The following is a 20,759-nucleotide window of genomic DNA, read 5'->3' as shown; positions in this document are numbered from 1 at the left end:
AGCAGATTTAACAAAATATGTAAAATATAATTGTTTATAAAACAGTGCCATGCCAAAATATATATTGTAAAAATGACAGACGTTGTAAAAGAAATTATTTGAACACTTTCCATTTCTATACTGAAAGCTCATTAGTCATTGAGTCAGAACTAAACAAGGAGAAGCAGCATTCAGGTTTTATGCTCCACATATCTGGAACAAACTCCCAGAAAACTGCAGGTCTGCTGCAACTCTCAGTTCTTTTAAATCAAGGCTGAAGACCTCTCTTATTGATGCTGCCTTTCTTTAAATAATTGTACATTTCTTGTTTTGTAATCAGTGGTTCTTATTGTTTTTTTAACAGGAAGAAAAGACAAAACAACAAATAGCCCACAACACAAGGCTATAAGAAAACTGAGACAAGATACACAGATTAGATTCAACTTTATTGTCATTGTGCAGAGTACAAGTACAAAGACAGCGAAACACAGTTTGCGTCCAACCAGAAGTGCAATGAGATATTCAAGTATAGACAGGTGGTGCATAGGCAGGACAAGAAATATATTGCAGTGTTATAAGAGCAGAATAAATATGGCTATGTAATATGAACAATGTATGAACAACATGTACAGTTACAGTGAGGAAAATAAGTATTTGAACACCCTGCTATTTTGCAAATTCTCCCACTTAGAAATCATGGAGGGGTCTGAAATTGTCATCGTAGGTGCATGTCCATTGTGAGAGACATAATCTAAAAAAAAAATCCAGAAATCACAATGTATGATTTTTTAACTATTTATTTGTATGATACAGCTGCAAATAAGTATTTGAACACCTGTCTATCAGCTAGAATTCTGACCCTCAAAGACCTGTTAGTCTGCCTTTAAAATGTCCACCTCCACTCCATTTATTATCCTAAATTAGATGCACCTGTTTGAGGTCGTTAGCTGCATAAAGACACCTGTCCACCCCATACAATCAGTAAGAATCCAACTACTAACATGGCCAAGACCAAAGAGCTGTCCAAAGACACTAGAGACAAAATTGTACACCTCCACAAGGCTGGAAAGGGCTACGGGGAAATTGCCAAGCAGCTTGGTGAAAAAAGGTCCACTGTTGGAGCAATCATTAAAAAATGGAGGAAGCTAAACATGACTGTCAATCTCCCTCGGACTGGGGCTCCATGCAAGATCTCACCTCGTGGGGTCTCAATGATCCTAAGAAAGGTGAGAAATCAGCCCAGAACTACACGGGAGGAGCTGGTCAATGACCTGAAAAGAGCTGGGACCACCGTTTCCAAGGTTACTGTTGGTAATACACTAAGACGTCATGGTTTGAAATCATGCATGGCACGGAAGGTTCCCCTGCTTAAACCAGCACATGTCAAGGCCCGTCTTAAGTTCGCCAATGACCATTTGGATGATCCAGAGGAGTCATGGGAGAAAGTCATGTGGTCAGATGAGACCAAAATAGAACTTTTTGGTCATAATTCCACTAACCGTGTTTGGAGGATGAAGAATGATGAGTACCATCCCAAGAACACCATCCCTACTGTGAAGCATGGGGCTGGTAGCATCATGCTTTGGGGGTGTTTTTCTGCACATGGGACAGGGCGACTGCACTGTATTAAGGAGAGGATGACCGGGGCCATGTATTGCGAGATTTTGGGGAACAACCTCCTTCCCTCAGTTAGAGCATTGAAGATGGGTCGAGGCTGGGTCTTCCAACATGACAATGACCCGAAGCACACAGCCAGGATAACCAAGGAGTGGCTCCGTAAGAAGCATATCAAGGTTCTGGCGTGGCCTAGCCAGTCTCCAGACCTAAACCCAATAGAGAATCTTTGGAGGGAGCTCAAACTCCGTGTTTCTCAGCGACAGCCCAGAAACATGACTGATCTAGAGAAGATCTGTGTGGAGGAGTGGGCCAAAATCCCTCCTGCAGTGTGTGCAAACCTGGTGAAAAACTACAGGAAACGTTTGACCTCTGTAATTGCGAACAAAGGCTACTGTACCAAATATTAACATTGATTTTCTCAGGTGTTCAAATACTTATTTGCAGCTGTATCATACAAATAAATAGTTAAAAAAAAAATCATACATTGTGATTTCTGGATTTTTTTTTTTAGATTATGTCTCTCACAGTGGACATGCACCTACGATGACAATTTCAGACCCCTCCATGATTTCTAAGTGGGAGAACTTGCAAAATAGCAGGGTGTTCAAATACTTATTTTCCTCACTGTATATGCAATGTAGGAGCAGTGACATTATACTAGTAGTAAGAATAATATGGATATAGATATATGCAGGCCTTAGTGGGTTAATTATCACCGGGATGCAGAGTTATAGTTCAGTAGGGTGACAGCCGCAGGAAAGAAGCTTCCTCTGAACCTGCTGGTACGGGTGCGGAGAGACCTGAGACGCCTCCCGGACGGGATTAGGGTGAACAGGCTGTGGTTGGGGTGAGAACAGTCTTTGATGATGCTGCGCGCCTTACACAAGCATCGCTTACCCTGATGGTCTCGATGGAGAGGAGTGAGGAACCGGTGATACGTTGGGCATTTTCACCACCCTCTGCAGTGCTTTCCGGTCATGGGAAAAACAGTTGCCATACTAAACTGTAGGGCTGAACGATTAATTGCATTTGCAATAATATCGCGATATGTTAAAACGCGATTTCCTAATCGCAAAGGTTGCGATTTGGTCACATGACTCGCGAGAGCAACTCAGTCTGCACTCCACAGAGAAAGCATCAACTAGCACGCTAAAGCTACGCCGTACCTTGAGCAGATTTCTGTCATTCAATCAATTGAGTTGTAGTTTAAAACTTTTACAGCCATTTTAATAAAATGAAGGGTTTTATTCGGGCTTGAGTCCATACATGCAGTTAATGAATACAGGCACGCAGAACTCAAGGCTTGGTTAGCAACGATTAGCTCTGATTAGTGGTTAGCTCCAGTTAGCTAGCTCCATTATAAAGATATGGAGTGGAGGAGCTGCCACTGAGAGGGGTAACAACCAGACTGATAAATGACGTTCGGGGAGCTTTCACAGCAGCGTGGCCGCGGTGTTTCAACGGTTTTATTAGTACAGTTAATCCCACGGCAAGACCAGCAGCAGCATGCTACTACTAACGTAACGATAGCCTCTCTGAGAAAGTGCAACGTTGACGCTGTCATGCACACGGCACGCAACTTCATGAGGGGGAGGGTCTGAAGGCAGCTCCTCTCTGTGCGCTGTAAAAAAAAAAAAAAAAACTATATATATATGCCGTTAAAATTGATTTGCTAATCTAATATATATATATATATATATATATATATATATATATATATATATATATATATATATATATATATATTAGTGCTGTCGGTTAAACGCATTATTAACGCCGTTAACGCAAATCAATTTTAACGGCGTATATATATATATATATATATATATATACACATATTTATTTTTTATTATTATTATTGTTATAATTTTTACTTATTTAACTGTCTAGTAAAGTTCAAAGACAGTGTTTAAAAAGTGCAATTGAATAATTGAATAATCTAAATACTACTAAGTGTGGTAAAGCCACATATTTGTTTTTATATTTCTGCAATCTGCACTTTAGTTTGTGTGATTTGTTTCTGACTTTCATATGAATGTTTACACCAGGCTTCGTCAGTGCTCAATATACTATACTATACATCATCACATCCAGACCTGGCCTCCAGGAAAGAACAGTTTGTTTAATCTATCTAATCTTGTGTTGTTCATACTATACAATGATTTATTGCTTGTCTTTGTTGAATAATACAGAAGACAAAGAGCTTAAAAAAGAATCGCATATTAAATCGCAATATTGGTTAAATTCAATTGAAAATTCACACAATTAGATTATTTTCCAAAATCGTTCAGCCCTACTAAACTGTGACACAGCTGGTGAGGATGCTTTCGATGGTGCAGCGGTAGAAGTTCACCAGGATCTGAGGAGGTAGGTGGACCTTCTTGAGTCTCCGCAGAAAGAAGAGACGCTGGTGAGCCTTCTTGATCAGGGTGGAGGTATTGAAGGTCCAATAGAGGTCCTCAGAGATGTGAACACCCAGAAACTTGAAGCTGGCGACACGCTCCACCTCAGTCCTGTTGATGAGGATGGAGGTGTGTGTGCCAGCTTTAGACTTCCTGAAGTCCACAACGAGCTCTTTGGTCTTCTTGGTGTTGAGAGCCAGGTTGTTGTTTACTGTGGCAAATCAAGCAACTAAGAATAGTGTTCATAAACGTTCTCTCTTCAGTTTTCTTTTAAAATGTATCTCATTTTTTTCTCCTTCTTTCTCCATCTCTCCTACTACTTTACTACCACCACCTATGTCTTGCTGTTTCTTTAAAACAATCTTTTTGGCAATAGTAATGGTTCAATTGTATTCGGTACAGTCTTTTACCTTTTCAAACACCCAAACTGATTACTGCATCATTTTATAGTAGTTTTTGTTGATTAAAACATTTTTTCCCAGATCTTAGAAACCATGGTTGTTTTTCCCAACCGTCTGAGGTCTAATCCATTTTTTCCCCATCTGTGGTTCGCCTGGTCTCCTTGTGTAATAATGCTTGTGTAACCTTAACCCTGTTATGCACAATCCAGGTATAGACTTCTTTTTTTTTTTAAGGACAACCTGGGCTTTCAGTATATGTATGCTGCAGGGATGTTACAAGAATATATAAATTGCTATATGACTATAAAGACAAAAGACTAAACGGAAATGAAATCTCACTGAAATGTATTGAAATCACACAGAGAACTTTAAAAACTAAAACTCTGGCTTTTCATGGCTTTTGAAAATTGTTCTCCCAAGTCTTGGCAATCAGGGGAAACATAAATAAACTCTAACTTACAAAAATATAAAACTTTTTTTTTTCTGAAAAGTACATACAAAGCGGAAATTAAGTAAGGTGATTTTTGGATAATTATTATTTATGTTACGAAGTCACTGTAATTCCATGATGGATTAAAATGCTTCTGGTTGGCCTACAATTGTTAGAGGACCTCGTTGAAAGGGCGCATTTCTCTGCTTCTAAACAGCAAAAAGTAAGTCTCTACACTGTATTGATCTGGAGATATTAAATATGACATATAAAGTATGTATTGTCCTGTCGCCGACAGTGTTGCCAGGATCTGATTCACTAAACACAATGAATGTACATAAAATCTGACTTAGTTGAAGCTGCATTTGCTCTTGCATAATTCCCAAATTGGCTAATGAATTGATTGCAACGTTCAAACAGTAAAGAGCCCAATATTTCAAATTGCCTACACAAGTTCTGTCCATTAATACAAGAGTGGTCCATATGTTGAGTAATGCCTGTTTCCAATTTCTCCATAACCCAACTGTATTAATCGTGCAATGGTCTGAATGTTACAGTAAAGGTGTGGAGACCAAGGCCTTCTTTGGAATTTCATGTCAAATAAAGTTTGTTGGATGGTAAACGAAAAACAGGCTATGTATTCTATTTCTAAACTGCAAGTTAACTTACCAGTGCTAAGTTTGCACTAGCAAGTTGCGTTTTAAGATCATTTTTTTCTGCTAGGTTTGTGGCTGTCTGCTGGACGGCACTCACAGCGGAGAGCTACATGACACATGACACTCTTCCGATGAGGACTGGCGGGTTAAATCAGCCGTCCCAACACATAACCGCAGATGTCCGCGAACACAGAAAGAATATTCAAGCCTGGGCCAGACGGGTGAACTAGGACTCAGTTGCCTCCATGTCAGTCGGTTAATGATAGGTTAACGAGGGTTGGCTATCAGTCATATTTATATATTTTTTTTAATTGATTTTGGTTTCATGGCATTAAAGCTATAGTGCGTAGTTTCTATCGCCCCCATGACAAATTATAAGTAATGACAACAAAACTGTCAGCGTGTCCACATGATACAAGCCTTCCGTGATGCCGCACGCGCCCCCACCCCTCCTCCACGCAGTTGCTAGTAGCCAAGGAGGACACGGAGGATTAAAAAAACATGATGGACTCTTTAGAAGAGGTCATTATCTTCACTCGAGCTAAGCGCGGGAAAGTGACTGGACGACACAATCTTCTGAACATAGCCATACTGAGAAATACAGAGAGAGTTGTGTGGAGCTGTCTTAATTAGCTTTGTAGCAACTCAGTTGGCAACGGCTTGAATGTAACGGACGTTCAGTAATATCAAAAAGTTACGCACTAAAGCTTTAAGTATGCTTTAGTTGGTCTCACAGAGAAAGTCCTACTGGTCTTACTTTCATCACTACACTTCTCAAAGACAGAGTACGAGGCAGCGGCACAGCAAGAATTAAAGACATAGTATATCTTAAACAGCATCAAGACATTGACAGAATGAGGATGAGGCCTCATGTACGTGAAGAGTCAATAATTTAATGTAAGTCGCTATGAGTGAATGATTAAATCAAATACTCATTTTGCATTCTCTTCACAGATACCTGAGGGAACCAAGTCTCTCTCTCTCTCTCTCTCTCTCTCTCTCTCTAATTAAAACAGACCACTGCAGTGTACAGATGAATGCATGCCTTTATAAAATAGCCAAATATAATTATTATGAAGAACAAAAAAAAAAAGCTTAATTTTCATATTGATGACCTCGACAATTTTTAGATGTTAATGGATTTTGTGGGCCCTAGGTCATGAAACTGACGCAGCACATCACTAGTCTGGTAAATTTTGGATTCAGTTAAAAGGTTATCAAAAAAAGGTCAAAACTGCAGTAACGTGGTTTTCATTTGAGGCAACAATGTACCATTTTATAAAAGGTCACCCTTGCTAATGAGGCTAATTAGCATAATCTGGTGTATTCAGAAGCACATCTTATGTCCCCTTTAACAGCTACCACTGGTAACAGGGTTAATTAAAAGCCAGGGCCTCATTGTTATAGGGTTAGGGTTAGCAGCAGGTCAAGGACAACCAATCATCATCACTGATGTTTGTGAGATGATGAGGAGCTTTGGGAATCAGTTTTTTTTATTTATTGTAACTACTGTGTTTCCATTAAAAGTATCAGGTCCAGTCAGACGGTGCATGTTAATGGTTTCTAATCAGTCGTGTGTTGTACACTGGACATGCAAACATTACTGTAGAGACACAAATGAATACAGGAACAAATATCTGAAGAAAGAGTAGAAAACAATCCCTACGCTTTCGCTACGGAAAACAAAAACAAACTTTGATCTGGCAAGTTTTAAGGAAATTTGGATAGTGCAACAAGGCAGGCCTTCTAGGTTCTTTCAGTGAATGACTGTAAAGATTTACAGAGAATATGTTTACAGCATTTACTCTCTAACTGAAGTTTTGGGACCGAAATAGCTCATGTTACTGTATTGTGTGAACAGTTAACTCATTTAATATTGTATGTGGCATTTTCTTTTGCAGGGTGCAAATGTTCCACCAAAACAAGTTCCTTACCAAGACTATGTTGCAGAGCCACCGTCTCTGCGTCCGGAGATTAGGGCCGCCCAAGATGATTGTGATTGGTTTAAAGAAATGCAAACAACCCATAGTGTTTTTTTTCCTATCCTAAATGTATCTGTGGTGTAGCCAGACTTTACTCCACAGCTCTGTGAAGATAGGTCCTGCAATGCCAGACTACACTGAGAACACACTCAAGCATAGTAATGGGCAATAGAAACGATATGTAATAGAAACGATACAAAATTGGCCTACAATAGAGATTTTAATTATATTGCACTATCGTGATAACGCATGTTGATAACACAATCTACCCCTCGAAATGTAGAGCCACGAGCTGCACCGCATCATCGTCATCTAGAGTAAACATGGCTGAAAGAGAAACGGAGGAGCTGGTGAAAAAGACCGGTGCAACATCCATTATTTGGACTTGGTTCAGATTTAAGCCGCTACAACAGACCTGAGGTCGAGCCGTACCATGGAGCCTTTCATCAGCCTAACAATTCACTCTATAACGGACGATTGGAATCTTGGCAGCCGGTGTTTGCAGACGTTGTACTTCCCTGCAAAACATACGGCGTGTGTGTGCGTGCGTGCGTGCGTGCGTGCGTGCGTGTAAATCTGCTCTGTCACTGTTTTGCACTTTTTACTGTCTATGGCATGGCACTACTGTAAAGAAACTTTTATACTTGAAACATTTTCTTTAGTTGACGTATATGTGCCTTATACTGGAAGTATCTTCTTTATTCAATCTATTATTCAATCTAATCTATTATTGTGCTTTCATTTTGCACTTTACTATGTTTTCATTTGAAGTATCTGTGCACTACACTTGGAAGAATTTTCTGTTTTTAAAATAGCCATGCCTAACACTGGAAGTATTTCCCTAATTCACAGTATCCGTTCCTTTATTAACAAGACACCAGTTTTCATTTCATTAAGAGAACAAAACGTTTAAAACCAAATGCGTTACATTAGGCTGCAGGTATGACACTTTATGTTTGAAATATGTTTTTATTTAAAGTATCTGTGCATCTTTGCCTAATACTGAAAGTATTTTCAGTATAGTGTCTGTTCCTTAACTAAAAAGACACCACTTTTTCCTGTTCTCTGCATCTTGGGTGGCATTTAAGAACCAAGGACTTAAACTAACTAAGTGTAGTGCCTTTTAGAATGCTTTGCACTAAAGGAAAGAAACCCAATACTTTCTAAGCTTTTTCTTTGTTAAAGTCTCTGCAACTAGTGTACTTGAATTGTATTTATCTGCAACATTATGTTGTATAATTACAGTTTTGCACAATAAATGTTCTCAATACTACATTTCTCTTTAAAAAAATAAATACATTTAGCAGTTTGGCTTTCCTTAGGGTCTATGTAACCTGTTCTGAAATGGTTCTATTATAATTTATATATCATGATATATTGTTATCGCAAGAGGCTGCAATGTACATGTATATAGCAATATGGATTTTAGGCCGTATTGCCCATCCCTACTCAAACATATGCAGAGCAATGTTGTATGCAGTCCAATGCAGCGAGGAGTGTGTATATTGGGGGAGCCAATCCACCTCTAAAACAGTTCAAGACAGAGCTGTCTACTTTCATCTAACAGACAAGGGACAGCAATGTACACATACTGGACAGAGAAGACAGGTGTTTGAAAGAGAAGTGAAGGAGGCCATTTATGTCAAACTGAAACAACCATCACTCAACAGAGGATGCGACCTAACACACCACTTATCAGCCACTTACAATGCTGTCCTCACATCCCTTTCCAGGCAGTTAGGGACTCATTCATACCTTGACTCCAATGACTGTTGCATGACAGCCAGCTGGACCAACATCTTCAAGAATCTAAAGTAAAGCCAGCTGCCTTTGACTTTGCACTCCTAACTAATGTCATGACCGGAAAACTTTACAGAGTTCACAAAAAGTTTCAATTCTGATTAGTGGCAGATTCCAGAATATTTTATAAATTGACTGCAAGCACAACCTGAAAAATGCTCTTCAGATCACGTTTAAGTTAAATATGAGATGTTTCTACAACAAAAAAACAAACAGCTTTTCGTCATCCATCTCTATGCCTTTGTCTCCCTTAAACGTTCCTGTATCTCTACTCACAAAAATTGAAATAAAAATATCTATACAATTTTTTTTAATCCAGAGAGACATCAATTTTGCTTTTTTTCACACACACATTTGTTTCCCATATGTTCTGTATGCTCCCATGCCGGATGATACTTCTCTCATCTTTTCTTCCTGTCTTTGTATGCACAAACAGACACAGATGTCACTCACATGTCTAACAAATCATTGACTGATGATTATACACAACGTAGTTTTTTTTTCCCTACATATTTTACCCATCTCTCATCGTGTCTCATCTCTTGATCATTTCCAGCACTGTCCCATCTGGACAAGCCAGGGAACATCAAACAGACACATACATCTGGCCTTGTCATGTTGACATCTGTAGAGTGAGTGTGTGTGTGTGTGTGTGTGTGTGTGTGTGTGTGTGTGTGTGTGTGTGTAGTTTTGATTTATTGCATGTGCTGAATCTATCACATTTTCAAATCACACATTATGTAGAGGCACACACCCACACAACACGTGATGTGAACATTTTAATACTGAATTGGAGTTGGGAGAAAAAAGGAACAGCCCAAAGTCTGGCAAGAAAACTTTCAACAACAGGATGACATCCGTTCCACACAGAGGTTTACAGATTTTAAATTTGGGAGATAACATGACTGGTGTCGGATAGGTACTCGGCATCAGCAGAAACCCTGAGTGTGGGTGTCATTGTATTCGGGGAAAAGAAATCTCCAACACACACCACTGGAGATGGAAGCAGGAGTTTTAACCCAATGTCTCTACGTGTTTCTGTGTGTTTGAGTTTTAACAAAATGTGTAGGCCTATACAATCAAGCAAATCACTTGCATTACTTAAATAAATAACATCACAATCACTCAAATGACTTTGGCTCCACATAAGGCTAACTTCTTTGGCTATTTGAGTCGATGTTGACAGAATTGCAAAGAATGGAGACTAAGGCAGCAAAGAAAATACCTTTATTAGACACGCGGCAACCAGATTGCAATCCACCTGTACTTTTTAAGATGACAAGCGGAAATGACTCAGTAAATCAAAACCTTGTATATGTGTTGCCTTTTTTCCTCTTTGCTCTCACTCCTGGCTGCCTGCTGCTTCCAGTCCAGCAGATTTGGTTTGAAACTACACCATCAACGGCTTTAATTAGAAACAAACCAATTTAATTATCTCCCCATACACAAGATGGGTTGGCTAAAATATAAAGTGCACATTCTGTTCTCGTTTCTCCTCAACGTTTCCCTGTCTGCCCCGCACTTTTCTTTTCTTAGCTTATATACAAAGTGAATATTTCTGTCATTGGTGCCAGTGAATAAAGGCCCTCTCCCACAGCAAAGCTTGTCAGGCTCTCTGTTGTGGCTTTCAAAGTTACTGCCAGTTGTAAAAGCCAAACAGCCTTGTTATTGCTGCGTTCCTCAGAAGAAACAACATTTATGAAGGTGGATTCATGAAGTGGCCGAGCTAAGATGACTCCCGTTGTTGTGTCCTCTGTCTTACTTTATTGCATGGTCAGTTTTTCATTATTTGGTGGTTGGGATGTCACGAGAACCGATGCTTCGGTACCAAGTCGGTGCATGTTCTTTTTTGTAACGTTTAAATGTTTTTAATTAAGGAGTGTATGTTTAAGTACATGGGATTTATGGTTTTGTTTTTGTTTTTTTACCGTGGTATCGAACTGGGTATCGAGAATCATGGAATTTCACTTGAACTGGTAGATACCACGTTTCTGGTATCATGACATCCCTATTTGGTAGTATATAGTAAAGTGTAGTAGGTAAGATGTAGACAAAAGCAAACATGTTTAATACACGTTGATAAATCAAATTGCCTCAATTTGCATATACTAAAGTGCCAAAAGTAAGTTGAAACAACAGATATTTCATTGTTGCAATGTGAATAGAAAGAGCCTATGAAAATACATTTCACTTTGTGCCTCCATAGTTGATAGGAGACGTAGCAGCTGTATGATAAGACAGTGCTGCTCAGCCTGCCAAGGCCATAGAGAAAGTAAACACATAACACATTTTGTTTGTGCTGAGATATTTTGGCGTCCGCAATATCTTTGTTTATACTTTGAAGGTTCACCTAAAGTTAACATCCCCAGCATGAGTTTAAATACACCTTCATGAAGACGGGAACTTCAGAGAGTTGGGACGGCACGACACGATAACACACCGTGGTTAAACTGTACTGCCTGCCTAAATTCTCCTTAATTGAGTGTTCATTAAATGCTCCTGTGTAATTCATCAAGGTCTCACGAGTCTTCTTCACGCGTTTGAAATGAGTTGTGCTGCTCCTGAACACGCTTGTGTTACCATATTTAAATTACTGTGTTGAAGTATGGGGCAACACCTACAAAGCCATCTTAGAATCACTAAGCACACTACAAAAAAAAGAGCCATTTGTATAGTAAATAATGCTGGATATAACAAGCACACCTATATACGGTATTTAAGTTACACATAAAGTTCAAAGATCTGGTAGAGTTTAAGATTGCACAAATCATTTATAAAGCAAAAAATAAACAGCTGCCTGGAAACGTACAACAACTGTTCACAGATAGAAAGGGGTGGGTTATAACTTCAGAGGGAACTTGAAAAGCAGTACGCTCGGACAAAGCTCAAAAGTATGCACATTTTGATTTGTGGGGTGGTTTTGTGTAATAGTCTGGACAAATCGATGTGTAAATTAGGGCTGTGACGAAAACAGCATCACCACAATAGCGGCGGTGACGCGACACTAGCGCGGTGATGACATCATCACCGCATTTTGTATTTATTTATTGTACTTGTACAGGAGTGCATATACTGTGTGATACGAAATATGATGAACGCAATCATCGTTTAGTTATCATCATTCTATCCTATAGTCAAGATATTAAGGAGAAAAAAAAATGTGATGCCAATTTGCTAATCTATTACCAACGATTCCAAGTTATTTTGAACACAAACAGAAATAGAAAAAGACAATGAAGGTTGGGGTGAAGTGGGTACATCGAGTACTTTACATGAATTCATCTTAAAACAACTTTAATGCAGTGAACATCAGATTGGTGATATATAAGAGTGACAGAGGATACATTAATCCTTTCGCACAATTCTTTTCTGTCATAATATCATTAGAATCCTGTACTTGTTGACTAGGTTGATTTTGAACTTGGCCACCTCCCGCTAGCTGCCATCTGCCAGATGTTTGCTGGGAGAGAATGACAGAGTGTGTCAAGTTTTGAACATGTTGAGGCAGATCCATACCCATGTTGTTCACAACGTAGGGTGAACCCTATGCTGAGTCACAGCTGGAGTTTCCTCAAGAAGCAAGGCCAGACCGCTGACAGAAAACAAACAAAATTCTATTCATCCATGTTACAGCTATCTTTTATATTAAAGTCTGCTTTAATAACAATAATGATACCTGCCAAGTTAGACTTTCTAAAATAAGGGATACTTTTGTAAAATGTAAAATAGTTCATTTGTATTTCCCTGCTGTACATATACCACCATGGAACTATAAACATGATAAAGATCCAACAATTATGCTAATTATAACATGCTAAAGGCTTTCTGTTTAAACTATTGTCAGTAAACACAAAAATGCAATGTCACTTCTGTATGCATATTCACAATATACATATACAATTGGGTTGCCAAATAATAGACAAGATTTTGTGGTTGATAAATAATATTGCATAATGTAATCTGACAAATTACCATCTGTCCGATACAGATTGTTCCGATATATGGATTTTTTGTTTGTTTGTTTTGAGGGTTGGGGAAATTATGCAAGCTTCCCAGAAGAGTGGAAGAAGTTGTTTCAGAACTTAAATGTGTAAAAGGCATTCGAGACCTTCGGTCATCAATAGCAATCATATTAATTAGCTTTTAGTGAGGAAACAAGTTAAGATTCACGGTGGTTCATGTCTTAAACATCCGACATTTACTGTCAGCAATGACGCTCTTGAGAATATGATGGTAGCAGGAAAATAATCTCTGAATCATACTAGCAATGGAGAACATGTAGAGGGAGCACAGGATGGGGACAAGAAATGAGCCCTGAGGAACCCCCACAAGGGACGACTGCTGAGGAAGATGAGGAATTGCCTATTTTCACTGAGAATGTTCTGTTTGACAGATAGGATCTGAGCCAACTCATGCTGAACCGGAGATACCCACCTACTGCTCAAGGCAACCAATTAACATTGCATGACTAATTTTGTCAAATACTGCAATGAGGTCCCACTAGGGAATAACTAAGTTCACAGAATCCTTAATCTGTTGTGAAAAGATCTTCTACGAGGATATGCTGTAGAAATCGATACCGAACCTGTGATGGGTTGTTGACCAAACAAGATAAAAGGGTATTAACAGCTTTTTCTACAATAATATAATTAGATTCTACAGATACTCTAGGCCAGTGGTTCTTAAAAATGAGGGACAAAGAAGGGTCTCCTTTGTAGAGAACTTATTTTCTGGCCACTTGGGGGCAGTGTATCAAACTAACACACAACATTGACATATCCCATCATAAAACTGTTGTGGCGAACATATTAGCAAATACCTGCCTATTTACACATCAAGTAGACACAAAAAAACATTGGCATTCATTTAAAGTCATATCTCTGGCCACAGGGGGGAAATAAGACCAATATTAACTCTCCTGTCAGCTCTGTTTTGGTCGACTTCTGAAAGAAATATTTGGCTTTTTTAAGCTAAATGCTCCACAACGTTCACCAGTTAGTCACGTACTTTGTTGGCCTGCTGTTTACTGCTATGCACGTTGTGTATGGTTGGTTGATGTCAGCATTTTCACTGAAACAGCTGCCTGTTGCAGCTGGAAACAACACTGATGAGAGCAGAATAGGGAAGCAAAACAGCTAAGTTGCAGAAAAAAACTAAACATAAAACCAAGCATATGGTATAATACGGTCATGTTGCATTTCTTAGACAAGTCTATATACACTACAACTATAAGAACCTTTACAATAGTTGCATGACCTTTCACAAAATGTCCTATATATAAGGGGTCTGTGTTTTTTCTTAACCCTTGTTGTCTTTTTTTCAACGTTTTTGACGCCTTTTTTTCAGTTTGTTTTTGCTTTTTCCAACGTTTTACACATTTTCAGCGCTTATTTCTAGGTCCCATATTTTCTGATATAAAACAAAAATTTAAAACGGGTCAATGTGACCCAAAGTCAACACAAGGGTTTAATCAAGAAAAGTAAAATGTAAACAACCCAACCCTTGACAATAAAAACAGTGGAAATGCAGAATACACCTTCTCATTGTCACTACCACTTGATAACTAATCGTGATATTAACCGAAATGACCTGCAATGGTAGTGTGAAAAGCTAAATGACTACGTCAAAAAAGACATCACATGGAAACATGTAGGCATTATTTCATCAATCGGAAATATTCCCACAAACCATGAAATTAACTGTAAATCCTCAAACAAATAAATGCAATACAGCCAGCATGCTAAACAACTACAGAAGCTCTACGCCATCAGTCACTGCTGGGCTGCTCCATGTACACTTCACAGCAAACCATAAAGCAGATTAATCTTCTAAGATTAAGGCCTTATGTAAAAGAAACAATGATTGTTTTCCAACCAATGTGTTCAGTATTGAGAGTAGCTATGTGTTAAATCATCTTGGTGGGAATTGGTGCCGTGTTACACGAGACAGGATCATTGTTTATTATGAAGAAACATGCTTGGCTCGAGATAGACCAGAGGCCATTGAGCTGTTGGAGAAAAAAAAAAAAAAAAACTGCAGAAATGCTTTGTAAGATGTGACCCCGAAAAGGAACTAAAATATGAACTGGTGAATGAAAACAAAAATTTGAAAAAAATTCCCATTGTCTACAGTTCAAGTTACAAGAATAAACTACCTGTTCTTTGATATCAAAATGACTTACTTTGTCTTACTTGCCCTGTATGTTTGCCTTCCAATTTATGTCCTTACGTAAAGCCAGTAAATGTATTTACATGTATTTATGTATTTATATAATTTACTCATTATTTTGTTTTCTTGTATTGCATTTATTAGGTTTAAGGTGCAAAAAGAGAGCAGAATGTTTCATTTAAAGACATTTATTTTACATTTTATAATACTGACAATGATTGCAACATGAAATTGCTTATAATTTGCATACCTGCCCTATCCTTATCCCTTTGTGAATGCCAAAGCCTTTTATAACCAATAGTGCAGAAGTGATGAAAGTTGTGCAGACAGGCTTAATGTCAGCCCAGGGGAATATCTGTGTTGCTGAGTCAGAGTTTGAGACATCTGATGCTTGTTTGAGACGAGGAGGGAAATTAACAGCTGCATTAAAAGGTAACGTAAGTGATATTAATCTATACACTTTTTGTCAAATTGAACGAATATCTCCTCAGGGTAACCTAGCTTTCTATTTTCTGTGTGTGATGAAAAAAAAAAAACAGATCAGCGTGATAAAGCTGTTTTCACACATACAGGCAATTCTCTTCTCGTTCCTCACCTTAAAAGTTCAATTCATGTATTTGTTTGGCAGTTAAGTTCAAATATCAACAATCTTTGTGCAGCATCACTTAAGGCACTTTTAATATCTATAGCAAAAAAAAAAAAAACAGTCATTCATCACTTTAAGAAGAGCTGTCTCTGAGCGATGAAGAGCTCTGCGGACAGATTGGAACTTTCAAAAATGACTCAAACTCTTGTATTTGTTATTTGATATAACTGAACCACTTGGAGACACAGCCTTTTGAAGGGGCAATCTATCTTCCCCTCTTAAAGGCTACTTTTCATCGGCAGTCCCTTCGCCCGTTGTTAATAGGCATCCTAAGGTGAAAACCACTGCACCTTAAAAGGTGCTCTAAGCGATGTTGGGTGACGTTACTTCTTGTTGACGTTCAAAGTATTTTCAAACAAAACGAAGACTAGCTCGCTCCTCCCTCCTCCTCATCCCTCCTACAACTAATCCTTCTTGTCCGTTATTGGCTGAACACTGGAACACGGTTTGTGTATGTTTGCATGGTCCAGGTTGGACCACTTTGTTTTTGTTGGCGTGTGTGGACCCTAGGCTGTCTACAGAGACCGCGTTTTTTTTACAGTGTGTTCAGGGGACCGGCAGCTCGCAGATAGTGAGGAGATTTTTGCTGTATGTGACAAAACATGCAGCCTAAAAAATGCATGACATCGCGAGTACCTTTAACATCACTGTTTCTCCTTAATGACAGCATTATGAGTTTTATCTATACTATAGGCCTAAGTGTTTCACTTATAACTTTTTTTAACCAAGCGAACATGTGTGTTAAGTTTCCAAAGCATTGACAGGTTTTGCGCTGTTTCCCCTTGCTGTCCGACTGTGCAACTTCCTAAATGTTTGTTTGATAATGATTCCAGGATTTGTAATTGTATTCTTACACATACAACACTTTGTTTTGTGTTTCCATGACACACAAACGCGCTTTTGTGCACTTCCACAAACATACACTACAACAGGGACTCATTTATATGAACACTGTATGCAATTATAGTTCTTGGAGATTTTTCACATACGATCGTAGAGCGAGACTCTGTGCTGACAAGTCTGCAATTAGCTCACATCACAAGTTGTGTAACTGGCAGCTCACATCACAAGTTGTGTTGATAAAATACTACCTGACTCCAGGACCAATTCATACCATTTATGTGGTGTTGTAAAATGTGGGCAATGTTAAAAGGCTGAGCTTGAGAGCACTGACAAATTTCTTTTTGTGTTCAATGTTTTGCTTCTGCACCTCATATTGCTTTTCATGTAATCGAGTGTCTAAAGGCAGGTGAAAATTAGGGGTGCATCGATCCGATATTAAGATCGGATATCGGTCCCGATATTGACAAAATCCAGCTTTGTTAGTTTTTTCCCCTCTGTCGCACGTGTGTCGCATGCTGGAAGAGTTGAGTGTACAAATAAATAAGAATTCAATATGTTACATCTATGTTATTTTGTCTTAGGTAAGAAAGTAATGTTTAGTTAGGAAAGTCTGGTGCCTTTAGTCTCTTCCACATGGTGGAGTGAAGGTATAAGGTGGAAGGTATACAGTTCTAACCATGAAGTGGGAATGATATCCTGACATTTTCAGTGTAATTTTAGAGGTGACATATTCGCCTTCTAAACCATAACTTGTATAATGTGACCTTTTCTTTTTGGCAGAGAGCTGAGTTTGTTCTATCAATAACAAGAGCTGACAGAGCTGTGTGCCTGTAAGCCTATGAGGTACAGTAATACTCTTCTGATAATGCCTGTCTCTGTCCCGCGGCCTGTCGGTCTTTTTATTTGTTACGCGTCTGCTTTGTTTCTCTCCCTCCTTCTCTCTCTCTGCTCCACTCTCCGTTATAATTCAAGCCTCATCTTAGCCTCAGAAATTAATCTGAAGTCTCCACAATGAGCTTAGATGGCATTACATATGCAAACAAAAGTCTGATATTAAAAATCCAGCTTTGCCGCAGAAGGGGCTGGGGAGGAAAACATTGTATTTATATTCAGCAAATGCCCGGTTGATTTTGAACATCTGAAAATACTGGATTTATATTTTGGGGGAAATGAAAGTTATGTATTATGGCTTACAATCTGTGAACAGGTACTGGTACTCATCTCTTAATGGGATGCTAAATGTTTTGACACAAAATGCCCCTGGTATCTTGAACGGCAGAAGTTGATATCATGTAATGAATATTTTGGGAAAAACTGGCCAAGATTGAATATTAAAAACAGTGTTACAGAGAAATACCATTACACTTACCATTTGCCGGGCACATTGAAATCTGAATAATGTGGAGGTTGCATTCCTCTATCGCAACATGGAATATTTTAATGCTCATCACAAGACTATCATTCTGGTCGGAAAAGATCTCAGCGTTAAGTCATTAAAGTCACTGTCGCCATTTTCCTGAGGAGACCCAGATCTTTCAAGCACTTTCAGCACTTAGCTTTGGATAGAAATCCGCCATGTCTGTTAGATTAAGGCTGCATCTCATTTCTCTGTCTTAACCCTTCCCCTTACCCCTTAGTTTTGCGCGCTTCCGTGAGAGTAAGTGCTGTCCCAATACTCATTTTGGTCGAGGGGTAGAGCTAATGGGAAGGGCTATATACCCCTTAACGCCAAGTAAGGACGCAAGCTTACTTGAACAGCAAGGGGTATCCAGATTCATTGCGCAACAAGGAACATGGCTGCCCGGTCGACCAGAGAGATCCATATGAGGGGAAAGGTTACTGGCCAACAGGCATCAGACTGGGGTCTGGAATTTCCGAATAGCTGTAGTTTTTTTGTTTGTTTGTGGTCTTGTGTGTCCTTTTTTAGTTTTATACATTTGAGTGCCTTTTTTATGTGTGTGACATGTAAGTTATGGTTCTAATAGTTGTAATAATGTCTACTTTATTGCAGGCTGAGGAATCATGGCTGTAAAAACATTTTACATTTAGGTGTATTCATTGTTTTTGGTCAGGATTTCCCATTTGTGTTGATGAATTACAACTAAAACCAAATTTTAATTAGTACAGAATCTGCTTTTGTTTCTTTTGACTAATGATTCCACTCTTACTCTATATGTGATGGAGTACTGGCACGTGGGTCTGTAAATATGGCGGTTCATGACTTAGTAATGAAATGAAACTCAACAGGAAATTGAATCGGAAGAACGCCTGAACTAGATTACGATTAGAGGGCGAGTGTGTGTGTGTGTGTGTGTGTGTGTGTGTGTGTGTGTGTGTGTGTGTGTCTGCTCAACTACGTGCATAAATGTATGTGCTTGTGCGCATGTGTCTGGCTGATTAGGTCTTGGTGCTAATGCATTTATAACCATTAGCCCGAACATCCATCGATCACAGCCAACATATACAAGATTAACGTCAGAAATCTGTGTGTGAGTGTTTGTGCGTGTGTGCATCTTCTCACCAGAGTGTAGAGTGTGTACATGTGTTCACGCCTCATGCCTTCGTTTGTCTGCGTGGTTGCCCGTGCTGTGTGTGTGTGTGTGTGTGTGTGTGTGTGTGTGTGTGTGTGTGTGTGTGCGTGCGTGCGTGCGTGCGTGCGTGCGTTGATTGTGCTCAGGATTTGTGCTTAGGAAAGTAAAAGTGAGGGAGAAAAAAGCAACATTTATCTATTAACAGCATCTCCCCACATTTCCTAATCAATCAGTTTGTTTGGCCATTAGCTGTTGTGCTGCCTTACACAGCTGGTTGTGTTTTGTGTAAGATATTGGTAAGAATAATGTTTTTTTGGGGCCTATCAGAGCCAGTCCACATTTCAAGTAGCTGTTTTGAAAACTGGCAAGGCTAAATCGGTATCTGGTTGGACACGTCACTCCAAGTATAGGTTGTTCAACAGATGATTGACAGCATCAATTCAGTCTGCAGGATGAGAACACCACATTCTGGGCTGTATTTGCTTCTAACTCCAAAAATGTAAAATCATGGCTGCTGTTAAATTTCCCATCAACAATCTACCAAAACCAGTTTCTGAATACATTTCAAATGAGAGAAGTGTCATGCAGTTGCAATGCCAACCTTCAGTTTACATCTATCAAAGTTCTGGTCTTTTCATATTCCTGGGCAAATTTCAAACACTTCAACAACACCAGACATATTTAATGTCAAGAGCCTGGAGACGGTAAGACCTGCAGTATGAATTTGTCTGCTTTGGCTTGTGGATATATATGAACAAACAGCCCGTTTGCAATCTAATGCTCCAAGTACAAACAGGCTGAATGCAAGCACAAACAATAATCTCCTTTCAGTCACAATTGTTTTCTGTCAAATCCAAATTTGAGTTGCAGAGAAGCATACTTCTTCCCATTGTTACAATACTACCCATTACGTTGTTGCCACTGAGACTCTGGCTGCTTGTCATGTTGAGTTGTTATGTCTGTTTGTTTTATTTATTCAAATTTTAGTGTTGAGAGGTGGTGTGTTTTTAGAAATTCAGCCCCATGTTTTAGCACTGCCTATTCTTCATTTGTACACCTATGTGTACCTTTATTTGTTATGTCTTTGATAGCGATAGTGGATTGAAAACGTTTAACCTGCAACTGACATCAATGAGTAGCTGCTTGATTCAATGTCTTAGTATTAAGTGCACTGACAGTATATTGACCCAACTTGGCATTTTAATCTCTTGCTCTCTCGCGCCATCTTCCTTTCCCATGAGTGATTTTTCCCTCAGTAAGCCTATTGTCCGATCGTTTTGGCCACAGAAAAACTCTCCACATCA

General features: G+C 39.0%; 2 long non-coding RNA genes across 2 annotated transcripts in view; one reads left to right on the top strand and one right to left on the bottom strand.

Annotated features, from left to right (window-relative positions):
* Positions 1 to 20,759, bottom strand: part of LOC118493258 — a 185,462-nt gene that overhangs the window by 101,252 nt on the left and 63,451 nt on the right. The window lies entirely within an intron of this gene.
* Positions 1,833 to 7,309, top strand: LOC118493260. The gene is made up of 3 exons (XR_004895264.1): positions 1,833 to 1,844; positions 4,169 to 4,175; positions 7,214 to 7,309. It is a non-coding gene; the product is annotated as an uncharacterized LOC118493260 (long non-coding RNA).

The sequence above is a fragment of the Sander lucioperca genome, chromosome 15 (genome assembly GCF_008315115.2).
Source record: "Sander lucioperca isolate FBNREF2018 chromosome 15, SLUC_FBN_1.2, whole genome shotgun sequence".
NCBI classification, from domain to species: Eukaryota; Metazoa; Chordata; class Actinopteri; order Perciformes; family Percidae; genus Sander; species Sander lucioperca.
The sequence above is the reverse complement of the archived record's forward strand: the minus strand, read 5'-3'. Positions and strand labels throughout refer to the sequence as shown.